This window comes from Equus asinus, chromosome 6 (genome assembly GCF_041296235.1).
Source record: "Equus asinus isolate D_3611 breed Donkey chromosome 6, EquAss-T2T_v2, whole genome shotgun sequence".
In the NCBI taxonomy this organism is placed as follows: Eukaryota; Metazoa; Chordata; class Mammalia; order Perissodactyla; family Equidae; genus Equus; species Equus asinus.
Genome location: NC_091795.1, coordinates 79,355,591 through 79,372,473, shown reverse-complemented (window position 1 = coordinate 79,372,473; position 16,883 = coordinate 79,355,591). Strand labels below are relative to the sequence as shown.

At 39.3% G+C, this 16,883-nt stretch overlaps 1 protein-coding gene and 1 long non-coding RNA gene across 6 annotated transcripts in view; one reads left to right on the top strand and one right to left on the bottom strand.

The window, feature by feature from the left end:
- The window catches only part of LOC139045549 (uncharacterized), a 69,181-nt gene extending 53,993 nt beyond the window's left edge, over positions 1-15,188 (bottom strand). Inside the window, exon 1 of the long non-coding RNA XR_011504121.1 lies at positions 1,113-15,188. This is a non-coding gene — a long non-coding RNA (uncharacterized lncRNA). The remainder of the gene's footprint in view (positions 1-1,112) is intronic.
- BABAM2 (BRISC and BRCA1 A complex member 2) overlaps positions 1-16,883 on the top strand; it is a 516,257-nt gene that overhangs the window by 438,583 nt on the left and 60,791 nt on the right. The gene's annotated exons all lie outside the window — the stretch shown is intronic.

Below are 16,883 nucleotides of genomic sequence, written 5' to 3'. Positions count from 1 at the left end.
TAGTGGTTTGTTCTAGAGATTGCAATATGCATTTTTTTTTTAAGATTTTATTTTTTTCCTTTTTCTCCCCAAAGCCCCCAGGTACATAGTTGTATATTCTTAGTTGTGGGTCCTTCTAGTGGTGGTATGTGGGATGCCGCCTCAGCGTGGCTCAACGAGTGGTGCCATGTCTGCGCCCAGGATTTGAACCAATGAAACCCTGGGCTGCCTGCAGTGGAGCGTGCAAATTTAACCACTCAGCCACGGGGCTGGCCCCCTGCAATATGCATTTTTAACAGAGTCTACTTCAGATTAATAGTGACTGAACTCTGGTAAACTATAACAATGTTGCTCCTTTTCCTCCCCCTCCTTTGTGCTATTATTATCATTTTATTATATCTGTATATGTTATAATGTAAACACAACAATATAGCTTTTTCTGTTATTGCTATAAAGAATCTTATATTTTCAAAAGAAACTAAAGAATAAAAGAGAAAAAATTTTCTTTGTATTTTGCTCTGTCCATTATTCCCAGTGTATCTTTACAGGACTTTGGTTGCTCTGTTCCTCCATTTCATAGTTGTTACAGTGGATGCACAGGGAGGGGGCAGGGTTTATCTGGTCCAGCTGATGATGAGTTTCTTGCTCTGATTTTTTTTTTTTCAGTTCCTGAGCAGAGTGGGGTGAACTCATCTCTGTGCCACGGAAACAATGTTTTGTAGACTATTTAGCAACAACAAACAAGACAGCTAGTAGATAATTCAATAAAACCAAAACTGTGAGGTTTCTCAAAACTTTCTTGCTTTTTGGATACAAATCACATTTTTATAGAAATAAATAGATTAGAAGAGCAAATCAGAATCGGTAAAATGATTAAGATTAGAAACCACAATGTTATGTATTAGACTTCATTTCAAACCAAATCTATAAAAAGTGTGATATTGTTTTAGAATTAATGTGTTTGCCTCAGATCAGGCGTATATAAAGATTTGTGGTTTAATCTTATCATTTCTAGTAGTAATAACTATCAAAGCAGCAAGAACTAAAATCAATTATAAACAAAAAGTGAAACCAACCAGTTCTCTATATTGTTCAAAATGATAAAAGAATATAGAAAAAGATAAAAGACTTACTTTCTAAACGCCTTTTTGCTTTGATTATGAGAACTATTGGGTCCTTTAGATACTTCAAACATTTTGGTTAATTTTTATCCTGGACTTCCTTGAACGCGGTTAGCTCTGCTAGGCAAAGCGGTTTTCGTCTTTTGATTACACACACAAGCACACCCTATTCACAGTTTACGACTCAAATGGCTCTAGTCCTTTGCCAACCACTGTCGCTATTTTGATTCAAATTGAAACTTCTGTTTCGTCTTTAGAATCTGCTTCCAGAAAGTCTTTTGTAATTTCTGGCGCTGATTTGAGAAGTATTTCATTAATCTTCATTGAGAATATTCTCTTCATTCTAATACCTTGAATTTACGTGACACCTTTTTAATGATCTTAAAGGACTTCTTGTGAGGAAGGAGGTTGTAAATCAGATGCACAATACCATGCAATGATTTTTCCCTGTACCCTCTTCTATACATTGTATGATTCTTTTCAGCTATAATTATTGTAATTGCTAAAGTGAGTTTATCTGATCAAAGAAAGGTCACGAAAACTCTTTCAGTGATTTTGACTTAAAAACATCTGCAGCTACTTTGAAATTAACAATTTGTAACTCAAGAAGGCATCTAATTCAGTGAAAGGAAGCTGTTTACACAGAGGAACTTTTATAGTAGTGCTCTAGTTCCGTATAACCTTTTCTTAGAATTAATTTTAAAGTATTATGGACATTGATGAAACACGGGCATTATTTTGGTGTAAACTTTTGCTGTTGTTGAAGATAATAGTTATGTAGTAATAACAGTTAACAGATATTGAGTGTATACCACGCTCCAGACGATGTTCTCAGTACTTTTCATATATTATGTTCTTTAATCCTCACACCATCCTTCTGAGGGTAATTCCTAGTAGTGCCCCATTTTGCAAATGACAAAACTGGCACAGCAAGAGTAAATGTATTCACTGTGACAGAGCTGGGATTTAAATCCAGGAAGTGATTCCAGAGCCCATGTGCTAAACTACGTTGCTATACTGTTTCAAATCATTGGTTGGCAGTATCCCTGAGTGTATGATGAATCTGGAAAGCCTTTGGAGCTTCACAGTAAGCCCCAGGAACCAACCATGCACTAGTTGGAAATGCGTGTAGACTGTCTGATCTTTCAGGAACATGAGTGGACGTCTCACCAAAGACATTACTGATATGAAGGCAGCAAGACATCAGGCTGATGTCGCTGCTCAGTAGTGGGGACAGGTTGTCCAGCTATAATCCCCTGCCCAGTGGAACAAATATACTGGCTCAAGTGGGGTCTCACTCTGTAGCCATAGAAAGAGCAAAACTAAGTGGCTTAATTGAAGAATTAACCAGCTACTGATTATCAAAAACTAGATTTAACCTGTTTAGACATAGTGAACGTGGTCAGTTATAATGGTTCATTACACAAAGGTCCCCATGCAGACCTACAAAGTTAAATGCTACCAGAGCCAAATAGGCAATGTAGATGTGGGAGTGGCCCCAGTACTAAGACAAGAGGAGGTGGAACTGGCAAACTGCATGCTCCTTTATATGATATGATTTTTTTTAACAGAGTACTGTCCAAACATTTCTATGGGCTGGATCTATCCTGATGGCCTATGAATCTTTTTACAAAAACACTTTTTATTATAAAAATTTCTAACAAAGATAAAAGTAGAGAGAAAAATATAATGAACCTCAGTGTGCCCATCACCCATACTGGGGTTTTGTCTGCACTGTTTCATTGATCCTTCCCTCCCTTTTAATTTTTTTTTCCATGGAATACTTTGAAGCAAATTTGAAACATCACTTCACCTATAAAAGCTTCAGTATATATCTCTCATAGATAATGTTTGTTTTTTTTAAAAAGTATCCAAAATAGCGTTATTAGATCTAATTCTTTAATATCATCTAATACCCAGTCTGTGTTCAAATTTCCCTCTGTCTCAAACATGTTTTTTTACTCCATGCCAGGGGTTTTAATGTTTTCTGTGCCAAAGACCCCTTTGGTGAGTGGATCCATTCTTCCAACAGTGTTTTAAAATGCATAAAGCAAAATATATAGTACTACAAAGGAAGCCAACTATATTAAAATGCTACTATCAAATCTTTAAAAAATTATGATACAGTGGTAGAAGAGCTCCTTTGATAGCACCTTAAATAACAATGTCCAGTGGCGAATCTAATAACCACTGCAATTTGGAAGAGTGATGAGCGTAAAGAATATTTTAAGTGTGCGTAGCACCTGCAATGTGATATAAAAATATCTGTGATTTCTGTTGGTAACAAAGTCAAGGTGCTGCTTATACTGCTACAGATTGTTGCACATTCATAATTGGAGGAAATGCTAAATTTCAGTTAAAGATAGTGAATATAAAGATACACATTTTTCCTATGCAAGTTCCAAGATGCCCTGAATTTTATCCAAGGACCCTTGCAGAGTGGGAGGAGGTGAAGGGAGTGCATGGACCTCAGATTGAGAATCTCTGAGAACTCCTTGTGTTACAGAGGTGGGATGTGGCTGAGTCCCTCGTCCGAGGCCATGTGTGATGTTAGGGGAAGAGTAAGACTAGAAACTGGGTTTCTTGAATCCAATTAATTGTTTTTCTTATGTCTGAATGGCTCAGTTCCAAGATTCCTAGACAAGGTAAATACTTTTACAACAGTGTATTGTATTCAGTATTGTACTGCTGATATCTTCACACTAGCCTGAAGAACTGAGTAATGTTCAGCATAAGGTAAACATGAGAAAATATAGTGCTGAGATTTAAGGTTTAAGGACTTTTCCCTTTGCATATCTTATGCTTCCTAATTTCACAAGTTCAACTTTCGTAAGTGCATGGGGAATATTTTTTCCCATCTTTTTTGGGGTGTAATTTACATATAGTAAAATTTACCTATTTTAAGTGAATTCTTCAATGAATTTTGATGACTAATTACAGTCATAAAACCAGCACCACAATCAAGACATAGAACATTTTCATCACCCTAGAAAGTTTCTCGTGTGCCTTTGCAGTTGATCCCCTCCCTTGACTTCCAGCCCCAGGTAGCCACCGATCATTTTCTGTTATAGAATGTATAGAATTTCATAAAAATTGTATCAAAGAGTATATAGTAATTTGTATTTGACTTCTTTCACATAGTGTAATGTTTCTGAGATCCATCCATATTGTTGTATGTGGCAATATTTCATTCTTGTTTATTGTTGAACCATATTCCATTTTTCCATTCCATTGTTTATCCATTTACCAAGTGATGGACATTTTATTTGTTTCTATTTTCTGACTATTAAGAATAATCCTCCTATGAACATAATTCAAGTACAAGTCTTTGTGCAGACATAGTGTTTTATTTCTCTTGGGTAAAAACCTAGGGGTGGGAGTACTGAATCATAAGGTAAACGTGCGTTTAACCTGGTGATAAACTGCCACACTGTTTTCCAAAGGGCTGTAACTTGTTACATTCTCACTAACAGTGTCTGAGAATTCCAGTTCCTCTACATCATCTCTAGCACTTGCTATTATCAGTCTTTTTAATTTCAGCCATTATAGGGTATCTAGTAGTATCTCATTGTGGTTTCAATTTACTATTCCCTAATGACTAGTGATGTTGAGCATCTTTTCATGTGCTTATTTGCCAAGTAAGTTATTTTGTGAAATGCCTGTTCAAATCTTTTTCCTATTTTTAATTGGATTGTCTTATTTTTGAGTTATGAACTCTTTCTATGTTTTAGGTAGAAGCCGTTTGTCAGTTACACGTGTTGGCAATTTTTTTTCCCAATCTATGGCTTACCTTTTCATTTTCTTAACTGTGTCTTTCAAAGAGCAAAAATTTTAAATTTTGATGGTCTATTTTATTATGTTTTAATTTTATGGGCTGTGCTTTTTGTGTCCTGCTAAAGAAATTCTTGCCTAATCTAGTTCAAAAAGAATTCCTACATTGTTTTCTTCGAAAAAGTTTATAGTTTTAGCTCTTAAATGTAGGTCTGTGATCCATTTCAAGTTAATTTTTGTATATAGTGTGAGGTAAGGGGCATAGTTCTTTTTTTTTCTATACTAATATCCATTTGTTCCTGCACCATTTGTTGGAAAGACTGTCCCAACCCAGTAGGACAGGAGAGCTGTACGAGCGTTTCAGGCAGAGAGGCCAGCATGAACAAAGGCACTGAGGGGAGAAATGGTGGACGTGAGGAGCTGCGAGTGGTCTAGAATTTCTCAAATGCATAGTGGATCCTGGGGAGTGGTGAGAGATTGAGCTAAAGAGGCATTCAGAGCCCAGAACTCAGAGAGCATTATATACCAGGCTGATGAAATGGACTTTATGCTGAGGATGGCAAGGAATTATTGAAGAGTGCTTAGTAGAGAAGTGGCATATATTTGCTCATAAAAAAAGAGATTATTTTGATATTATGTAGAAGATGATTTGGAATGGGAACCTACAAAGATAGTTTAGGCAAAAGATGATTAGACCTAAACTAGAGCAGCTGTAGTAGGGATGGAAGGGAAGAAAATGTTTCAAGAAATATTTTTAAAGTAAAACTGGCAAAACTTAGTGATTAATCCCAAGTAGGTGAAGGACTAAGAAGAATTAGGATGATTCCCAGATTTCTTCCTTAGGCATCTAGATAGCTGATGATGCCATCATTTGAAGCAGGGATTGTATCAGGAGGACCAGATTTAGCAATGTTGAGCCCAATTTGGGATATGTTGAGTTTTATGAGCCACTGGATATGCAGGTGAAGAATGAATGAGTGAATGTTCACATAGAACAAATGTGTGGTGGAAGCTCTCACCAGCTTAACCTAGAGTCCATTCCAGTCTGGAACCCCTGGGCATCCCCGGTTAGGAAGATTCAGAGGTATTTTCCCTGACTAAACTCTCAACAAACGGGTTCAGTCATATTCATGCCAGACGGGATCTGGTTTGGAACTTGACACCTTGTTGAAACACTTTCCCTCCTGTAGAGGTGGTCCAGAATCTTGAGATGGCCTGGCCTAGGATGTACTGAAAGAGGCTTTGGGGAGTAACTTCTGGACTGAGAACGACCCTTGGCTAAATTTAAACCTTTGCCTTCAGGCAGGTGAAGGTGAAGGGAATGTCACAGCACAATTCATCTCATAAAAGGACAAATACTATATATTCCACTTATATGAGGCACCTGCAGTAGTCAAATTCATAGAGACAGAAAGTAAAATAGAGGCTGTTGGGGGCTGGGGAGACAGAGAACGTGAAGTTGTTGTTTAGTAGGTACAGAGTTTCTATTTGGGAAGATGAAAACAGTTCTGGAGATGGATGGTGGTGATGGTTGCACAACAATGTGCATGTGCTTAATGCCACTGAACTGTACACTTAAAAATGGTTAAAATGGTAAGTTTTATATTACATACATTTTGTCACAATTTAAAATTGAACACATAAAAGAAAACAATTCATTAGTAGGTAGGCATCTTATTGGCAACCTTTCTTCAGTCTCAGTCAACCTGGCGTTTTTTTCTCTATCTAATCCATTCTCAGTCAGAGCTTACTGAGATAAGAAGTGACCTCTAGTGATAGATGATAATAATAATAATGCCATTGTTATACGCAAATAATATTATTTATTGAATGCTCATTCTGTGCAGAGTACTGTGCTAAGTACTTTACATTAGTAATTCCATATAAATCTCTCAACAACCTTCTAAGATGGCTGCTTGTGCCCATTTTACAGTAGAGGAAACAAAAGCACCTAGGAATAAAGTAACTTGCTGGAAGTCCCATAGCTAGTAGCTGAAGGAAACAGCATTTGAATGTGTTGTTAACACCTTTTGATTCTAGAACTCTTATTCTCAACAGTTCACTAAAGCTTCCCAGTCCACGTGCTGGGGCGCACTGCTGGGTTGGGGATGGGCTACTGATCACTCCAGTCCTTGGGGGAGCTGGACCCCATGGTCAGCGACAAATCCTGCCATTTTCTGAGTACATGCCGTGATTTGAAAGAGGTTGGGGAGCACAGTACAACACAACACTGCCTCTTCTATAACAATTAGCAAACCCTAGATATGTGATCAGGAGAATCCTAACCCTAGTAAGCATGATGGGTAAGGATCCTAATTCCTAGATCCTTTCTGCAAATGAGGTCCTACAGGGTGCCCCAGTGTAACTTCTGATGCTCCCAACTGTGAATCTGTCTCTTTGTACTGTGAGTCTTTTGAACTTTCTCGAGTGTTGAAAAGGTGGATTAAGGATTCCCTATCTCCAGGGAAACCATAGTACCTGCCAGTGATCAGCAAACTTTGCATACAGGTGAGCCTAGTGAAGATAATCGCAGAAGGGAATCTATCAGGGTTATTGAGGCCAGGGAACTAGCAATTACATTCCCATTTTAAATGCCAACCACCCAGCAATCTTTGACCTAAACCATTGTCTCCTCTCAACTCTGTTTCCCAATAAAGATATAGATTTAGTTCCATGCATTTTTCCAGTTAGTCTTTCAGGTTAGACATAGAGTCTTATTTAACTTTGTAAGCCTGAACGTTTGTAGAAATGGGTTTTGCTTTTTTATGTACTTCTAGGTGACAGCTGAATTTAACTCCATGAACATTTAAGCATATTCTTTGTGCCAGGCACCATACTGAATACTAAAGATATAGGGCTGAATGGGCCGTGTTCCTTTTCCAAAGGAGCTCACAGTCTAATATAGTCAGATTCTCTGAGGCTTTTTGCCACTGAGCACTGTCTTTTTTTTTTTTTATCTCTTTGGCTGTGCTAATATTTCTTATTTTTCATTTGACTGTAGCTTAGAAACCTCATATGTATTGTAAACTCTTTCCTGCGTCAGACAAATTAAAAGAATTTGCAAAGTTTATCCTTAAACTCTTGTTTGATTGAGACCTCAGAAATGAATTGTGGTCTCAACAAAGCATCTTCAAATGGCACAGCCTTTGTTTTATGCTGGAAGAATGGAGTGGGCCAAAACCCTCAGTTCAAACTGTCCCGCCACAGTCAATGAGAAGGTAGAACCACTTTGATGGGACAGGGCTTGAACGCTGTATTTACAAGAAGATGAAAACATGCTTAGTTGGCCTCTAACCAAGGGGACAGAATACTTCAAAAGACTCATTCTTCTGGGAGGTGAACAGCCTAAGATTGCAGGCTCAGTGGACTCCACAGAGAGTAAACAAAAAGTGACTGTACACTCTAATGTTCAAAGACAGTTTACTCCAACATCATTCATTGTTTTCATTATTCCAGAGATCATGGGGCTACAGAAAACCAACACAATCAGAAAGAATTGCTTCTTGATTTCAGCTAGAAAGTCTTTTGAAACACCCAGATTTAACTTTGGTACTCTGAGAGCATTAGTTTTTTAAGCCATGCGTAACCCAGTGAGGTACTGACTAGTCATTATCGTGCAGAAGTGGGACTAAAGACCTCAGCTTCTGTTTCTGACCTCATTTTGTCGTGTTGAGTGAGTTAGGTCGCCTCAGCGTCCCCATATAAGGTCCTAATATAATGAAATCTGCTGGTGTTCTTAAACAAGTCAGCTCAGGGGCAGAACATTGAGAAGCAGGGGAGCTGCCGCGCTGATTCCACCGCCATGACTCCTGGGTGTTTCCAGTTTGGGGGGCACAGGAAGGAGGTGGGGCTTGGCCAGAATTCTCTGGCTTGTGCAGGCTCGTTCGTTCTTTCACACGTGTGCGTGGGCACACATACACCTCCGTGATATCACTCAGCTAACTTCGTGATCCTGCAACGAAGGCAACTGTCCCTCACACACACACCCAAAATACAGGGACCCTCTTTAAGAATATTCCTTTAAAATTTTTTTATCTTATTGTTTGAATAGGCAATATAGTCACCTAGCTAAAAAAAATACACACCGTGAAAAGTCTCACCCTCACCCCTGCTCAATCTACCCTGTTCCTCTTGTTAGTTTTTTTAATTCAGCCTTGCAGAGTTTCTTTATATGACTAAAATAAATACAGGTATATATTCTTAATTTTCTTCTTTCTTACATGAGAAGTAGCATATTACACACCCTGTCTGAACCTGGAACAGGTATTTTTGATGTCTTGTTACCATGGATGTACAACTCCTACCCTCCCCTCAGTCTTAGTTACTGAGTTAACACATCGACTCAGAACCTGTGGCTTTCCAGCTTATAAATCTAGGTGGGGTTTATGTTATGCATCTGTCAGTCCCAAGTTGTTATTAGAAATGTCTCTTCATTATCCAGTGTAAGACTTTCCAATATTTCAGAGTGCTTTCCCACTTATCATCTCATTTAGTTTGAATCTCCTAAAACCCCATGAAGTTGGTGGGGCAGGTATTGTCCTTGTTTTTAAGGTGAGGAAGTCAAGGGTAAAGGGTTTGCATTGGGTTACACATCTGGGTCTAAGGGCCATCCTCTGTTGCTAATGCCACTTTACTTTTCTGTTTTCCAAAAACTGGAGAAACTGCTTTTCATAGTTTTATTAATACTTCTCCATATTTACCATACAGTCTTTTATGGTTTTTAAAAACTTTTTATTTTGAGATAATTATATATTTACATGTAAGTGTGAGAAATAATCAGAGAGATCCTGTGTATCTTTTACCCAGTTTCCTCACGTGGTAACATCTTGAACAGCTATAGTACAGTATCAACAACTGGGATATTCACATGCACAAGGTCAAGATGCAGAACATCTCCATCTCCATAAGGATCCCTGGTGCCATTTTATAGCAACACCTCCCTCCCTCCCTCCCTCCCTCTGTCCCTCCCTTCCTTCCTACCTCCCTTCCTTCCTTCCTCCCCCACACTTGACCCCATCGTACACGCACATGCACGCGCCTGCGCGCACAAACACACACACGCTGATGTATTTTGAAATGGAGGTTGTATTAGTCAGGAAGGCCTAATGGCTATAGCAAGCAACCCCAATCGCTGTGGCTAACACAGTAAACGTTTATTTTTTGTGCTATCAGTTTAGTGGTGGTCCTTAGGGAGTGGGAGGAAGGCTCTGCTTCATGAAGGCATTCTAGGACCTGTCTAGTGACTCCACCATCCCCTATGGCCTCAGCGTCCTCTGTTGCATCTTCTGCCTCAGGCCAACAGGTCAGGAGTTGTAGGGACCAAGTTTAGAAGTGGCATTTATCCCTCTGATCCACAATCCATTGGTCAGAATCCAGTCATTTGTCTCCACCTCACTGCAGGATGACTGAAAAATTTGTTTGGCTATGCCCAGGAAGAAAAGCGTTTAGGAGCACATGTACAGGAATAGTCATGGTGGTGGTGTTAGTTGTGGTAAAAACTAGAAAAAACCTAAATGTTCGCTGATGGGGGAATGGATAAATAAATAGTGTTAAACTCACCCAATAGAATATTATACAGTTGTGAAAATGATAAAACTATCTCTACATACAATAAAGATGAAATCTTAGAAACCTAACATTGACTGAAAAAGTCACAGTATGATAGAAGTTTTTCATAAAAAGGTCAAAAACAAGCAGAACCAGACAATATGTTATTTAGGGATACAGAAATATGCATTAAAACCATATTTTTAAAAACAAAGGAATGATAAATAGATATTTGAAGATAGTGGTTCTCTCTGTGAGTGAGGCAGGGAGATTGAACAGAGAAAGGGAGCAGTCAGGTGGCCTCAGCCTGTAGGTTGTGTCTTTGTTCTGAGAAGGAGTGGAGATTTATGCGTGTTCTGTTTTTTCACTATGTTACAGAACTTGAGTGTGTGTTACGAGTATCTTTGATACGTGTCAAATATTATGGTAATTTTAAAAGAATGAACTAGAACACTGTAATTAGTAGTAGTAAAAATAAATTTTTATTAGTTATAAGAATGTGACAAGGAACAGATCCATCACTTGAAAAGGTGACTCATGTTAATTAGTGTTCCTAATGCTGTGAAAGTGACCCACTTTGGACTGGATCTACCTGAGATCACAAATGTTGCTGGCCCCCATGGTTTGGATCAGCCCCAGTGCCCTGGTAAAAATCCTATCGGGTTCATGTGCAGTTTTCTTAAATTTCCCCTGCAGTTTCCATTAAATCAGTAACCCTCATCCATTGAATCAGTCATCTTCAGAATCTTCAGAATGTGTATCGTGTCTTGATGTTTACTGCAGAAATCGTTCCCTGCAGAGAAATCCTGCAAAGTTATATTGTGAACTTTCCCAATGAGAGGCAAGTTTTATATAGGTAAATTTACTAAATACGATCCCTTTCAAAGTATCTCATACCTACAAAGATGTAACCAAATCCAGCATTCAGCAAACAGAAGCTAAGGCTTGTAACAAACAGGAGTAATTGCTGTACAGTTATCACAACAGGTACATGCCCAACTTCCACGGCAACCAAATTACTTAATAAACATGTCAGGTCTTCTTATCTTAAAATGAAGGACCTAAAGGAAGCACCATGGTGATAGTTGCCAGCCAGGATCCCTCCGTTATCTGGCTGCTGGCAAACTGTCTGTAAATAATCAATCCAGAACAGTCCTCTGGGTTGTTGTTTTCTCCTTCCCGCTCCCTTCCTCCTCTCTTCATCCCAAGTTTCTGCATTTGTACTCTCCACCCTCTGTAGGGGATTCTCTGCTCTCTGCACCCGGAATGAGTCAGCATATGGATACATACCCACCTTTCCAGGGAAAGGGACTGAGGTTAGCAAAAAACCCAATCTGTCCAACCACAGATAAAAATCAAGGCATTTTATAGCAACCCGGTTAGCTCAGCAGCCACACTCTGGAACAGGCAGTACTGCTCCTTTGGGAAATACCTAGCTGGGGAGTGACTTTTGGTTTCCTGGGTGAAATGTTCACTTCTCAGACAGCAAACCTTTTGTAAAAAGAAACAGACTCCGTCAAAACTGGGTGGTGACGAGATAAAGGCGGGCCACTCCTGTTTGAATGTTTGTCATTTTGGTGGGGATTTTGTTTAACAAGGTGCCTACCTTATCTGTCTTCTTTTAGATTTATAGCTCCAGAGCCCATAAAAGAGAGGCCACAGATGTGAACATGGGCTGTGGAAAGATTGAAAACAAACCTAGGCTATTCAGTAAAAATCATCTTGAGATATTTTGGATTTTGTTCTTCTTGTTGTTTTTTTTACAGAGGCTCTGACCGTACTTGACTAATAGTACTTGGCAGTACTTGCCTAACTATACGTATTATGAAAGTGCTGGAAGGAATATTGCCTTGGCATTATTTGCTGCAAGGGTGCTATTTTCCATTACTTTGCCCTGGAAAACAGGGTTAAGTTCACTACATTAATTCAATTAAAAATTATTTATTGAACCCTTGCTTGGGCCAGGCACTGTATCAAGTGCATAAGTAAGATATGATCCCCTAGGGGCCGGCTCCGTGGCCGAGTGGTTAAGTTCGCGTACTCCGCTGCCGCGGCCCAGGGTTCGGATCCTGGGCGCAGACATGGCACCGCTCGTCAGGCCACGTTGAGGCGGCGTCCCACATCCCACAACTAGAAGGACCTGCAACTAAGATATACAACTGTGTACAGGGGGGGGTTGGGGAGATAAAGCAGAAAAAAAAAAAAAAGATTGGCAACAGTTGTTAGCCCAGGTGCCAATCTTTAAAAAAAAAAAAAAAAGATATGATCCCTCCCTCATGGAACTTAAAATTAGAAAATCATCAATATATCCCACTGTTCCAGAAAATAATATTAAAATTATCTCTTAAGAAAGGGCCAGATCTAGGAACAAGCCCTTTAAGTGGTGGTGTCTGGCACCTACTTTGGGGCCTTTATGCTGTGAAGAAGGTTTTGGCCACTGCTGCCATTGGTCATGTATGTGATTGTACCTAAACTTTGTCTTCTCACTCCTGAACCAGGAGTCAACCTGCTGTTCACCCAGATAGCGTGAATATTCCATCCATCTCTTGATATCGTCTGCTGTTTCCATGGAAGAGAAAGTATCTTGGCCCTCACTCCAAATCACACTAGTAGTTGTCATTTATGGGACACTCACTACGAGATGATCACTGTGCTAGATATTTTATGTGTGTTATCTTGTGCAATCCTTACAACAGTCTTGCCAGATAAAAATCAGGATTGCTGTTCTGCAAATGGAAAGGTAGGAAACAGAGAGGATAGTAACTTGCATAAGATTCCATAGGTGGTAAATGCAGAACGATTAAATCAGGTCTCAAATGTTCCAACTCTGAGCCCTTTCTGCTCTGCCTTGCTTTATCTTACTCATACAATGATGTAGTGCTATTATTTCTTGATTCTTATAGTAGTATGCTCTTGCCCTGTTTCCCAGGGTGCATGAATGCCAAGTTGACATATACAGATTATGTTCCAGCCCTTTGGACATAAAAAAGGATGTGGAGCATCTTACTTGGTTTTCCCAATTTAGAAGATAGCCATCCACAGCTAGATCTCAGTGGAATGCTTAACTTGTCTGGCAGTGTTTGAGATAAAAGGAGGCAGCTGCTTCACATGTATGGAATTCTTCAGAAGAAAACAGGCCCAGGGTCTTAGAGTTTTAACCTATCATCCACGTGACGAGGTTTTTGTAAATGCTAGGTGGTTGGGTGTGTTTGATCTGGTTGAGCCTCAAGCTGGACCAGAGCCACCACCTGCCACCAGGGCCACTTCCTGCCACATCAGGGAGATTGTTCCTTCAAGGTCTTGCCCACCTTAGTGATCCAACCTCCTTTCCTCATGACGCTGGGCCTCAGGGGACGGCTGCGCTTCCCACTGCAGCAGTGTTACGCGGTCACAGTCTTCAAATAGTTCCTGGCTTTCTTTTTCAAAGAAAGAAATTTTGAGGGATCAACCTGTCAACACGTTGTGAAGGAAACAAGCCTCTTAAATGTCCATGCCCTTCTTTTTCAGCTTGATTGAGGTATAATTGAGAAGTAAAAATTGTATATATTTAAGATATATAACTTGATATATGTATGCACTATGACATGATCACAGTCAAGCTAATTAACATATCCACCACCTCACATAATTACCATTTTTTTCTTTTCTTTGTGTGTGTGTGTGTGTGGTGAGAACACTTAAGGTCTACTCTTCTAGCAAATTTCAAGTATACAATACAGTATTGTTAACCATAGTCTCCATGCTGTACATTAGATCTCCAGAACGTATTCATCTTACATGACTGAATCTTTGTACCCTTTGACCAATGTCTCCCCGTTTCCCCCTCCTCCCCAGCTCCTGGCAACCACCATTCTATTCTCTGACTCTGTGAGTTTGACCGTTTCAGATTCTGCATATAAATATGTGGGATCATGCAGTATTTGTCTGTCTGTGTCTGGCTTACTTCACTTAGCATGATATCCTCCAGGTCCATCCATTTTGTCACAAATGGCAAGATTTTCTTCTTTTTAAAGGCTGAATAATATTCCACTGTGTGTGTGTATATATGTTTGTGTGGGTGTATATATACACACATTTTCTTGATCCATTCAACCATTGACAGATATTTAGATTGTTTCCCTATTCTGGCTATTGTAAATAGTGCTACAACAAACATGAAAGTGCAGATGTCTCTTCAAGATACTGATTTCATTTCTTTCGGATATATACCCAGAAGTGGAGTTGCTGGATCATATGGTAGTTCTGTTTTCACTTTTTGGAGGAACCTCCATACTGTTTTCCATAGTGGCTGTACCAATTTACATTCCCACCAACAGTACACAAGGGTTCTCTTTTCTCCACATCCTTGCCAACCCTTATCTCTTGTCTTTTTGCTGAGAGCCATTCTAACAGGGATGATGTGATATCTCATTGTAGTTTTGTTGTTTGTTTTTTTTGCTGAAGAAGATTCGCCCTAAGCTAACATCTCTTGCCAATCTTCCTCTTTTTGCTTGAGGAAGATTTGCCCTGAGGTAACATCTGTGCCAGCCTTCCTCTATTTTGTATGTGGGTCATCACCACAGCATAGCTGCTGACAAGTGGTGTAGGTCCACCCCCGGGAACTGAACCCAGGCCACTGAAGTAGAGCACGCTGAACTTAACCTAGGCCACCGGGCCGGCCCCAATCTCACTGTAGTTTTGATTTGCATTTCCCTGATGATCGATGTTGAGTACCTTTTCATATACCTGTTGGCCATCTGTATGTCTTCTTTTAAGAAATGTCTATTTGAGTCTTTTGCCCATTTTTTATTTTTTGATTTTGATTTTTAGTTTTTAAAGATTGATTGGCACCTGAGCTAACATCTGTTGCCAATCTTCTTTTTTTTTCTTTCTTTCTTTCTCCCCAAAGCCCCCCCCCAGTACATAGTTGTATATTCTAGTTGTAAGTGCTTCTACTTGTGCTATGTGGGATGCTGCCTCAGCATGGCTTGATGAGCGGTGCTAGGTCTGTGCCCAGGATCCAAACTGGCAAAACCGTGGGCCACTGAAGCAGAGCATATGAACTTACCCTCTTGGCCACAGGGCCAGCTCCAATTTTGCCGAGTTTTTAGTTGGGTTATTTAGTTTTTTTGCTGTTGAATTATATGAGTTCCTTATATATTTTGGATATTAACCCCTTATCAGATATATGGTTTGCAGATATTTTCTCCTATTCCATAGGTTGCCTTTTCACTCTGTTGATTGTCTCTTTTGTTGTGCAGCAGCTTTTTAGTTTGATACAATCACACTTGTCTATTTTTGTTTTTGTTGTCTGTATTTTTTGTGTCATATCCAAAAAGTCATTGCCCACACCAGTGTTAAGAAGCTTTTTCCCTATGTTTTCTTTTAGTAGTTTCATGGTTTCAAGTCTTATGTTCAAGTCTTTAGTCCATTTTGAGTTGACTTTTGTATGTGGTGTGAGAGAAGAGTTCAATTTCATTCTTCTGCATGTGGATATCCAATTTTCCCAGCACCGTTTATTGAAGAGACTATCCTTTCCCCTTTATGTTTTCTTGGTAACCTTGTCAAAGATCAGTTGGCCATAAATGCATGGATTTATTTCTGGGCTCTATATTCTATTCCAGTGGTCTATGTTCATGTTTTTATGCCAGTACCATACTGTTTTGATTACCATAGTTTTGTAATATGTTTTGAAATCTGGAAGTGTAATGCCTCCAGCTTTGTTTTTCTTGCTCAAGATTTCTTTGGTTATTTGGGGTCTTTTGTGGTTTCATATGAATGTTAGGATTTGTAAAACTTTCTTTAAATCATGCCATTGAGATGCCGATAGGAATTGTGTGAATCTGTAGGTCACTTCAGGTAGTATGGTAAATGTCCATGCTCTTTATAGCAAGTGTTCCATTGACATATAGAAACTGAGACAATCCCATGGTATTGGAAAGGATTTTAGATAAATACAGAAAGCATATATCAGCCCGAGTCTGTCCTTTCTGGAGCTATTAGTTAAAAGGGAGAGCCATTAGTTAATGAGCCATGCAGGTTAACTGTATGATGTAATATTAGAAGACTCTACTTTATCAGTTTGAAAATGGCAGGTTTAACATGGGTTTTCAAATTTCATGGATGTATGCTCAAGCTTGGTAATTACCCTTAGCTTATGACATTTATGCTAATCAGTAACATTTAATAATTTCAGATGATCACTCATCTAGTTCTAGGCACATGGTGGATTTTCAAGGTGATTCCTACTGTCAAGGGCATTAACTTTGGGTTGGCATGTGCGTAGAGAGAGTGTACAGATACAGCAAATACAAACGCATTTTAAGAGGGGAGGAGAAGGGAGAGTTATGTTAGCTGGTAGAGAATTTGGAGAATTCTTTTGGGAGAACATCCCAGAGATTTTAAGATTTCATTTTGAAGGTGGGGTATGGTACGATGAACAGGAGACAAGAGATTCCTTCTAGTATTTAGACCAGTTACTATTCA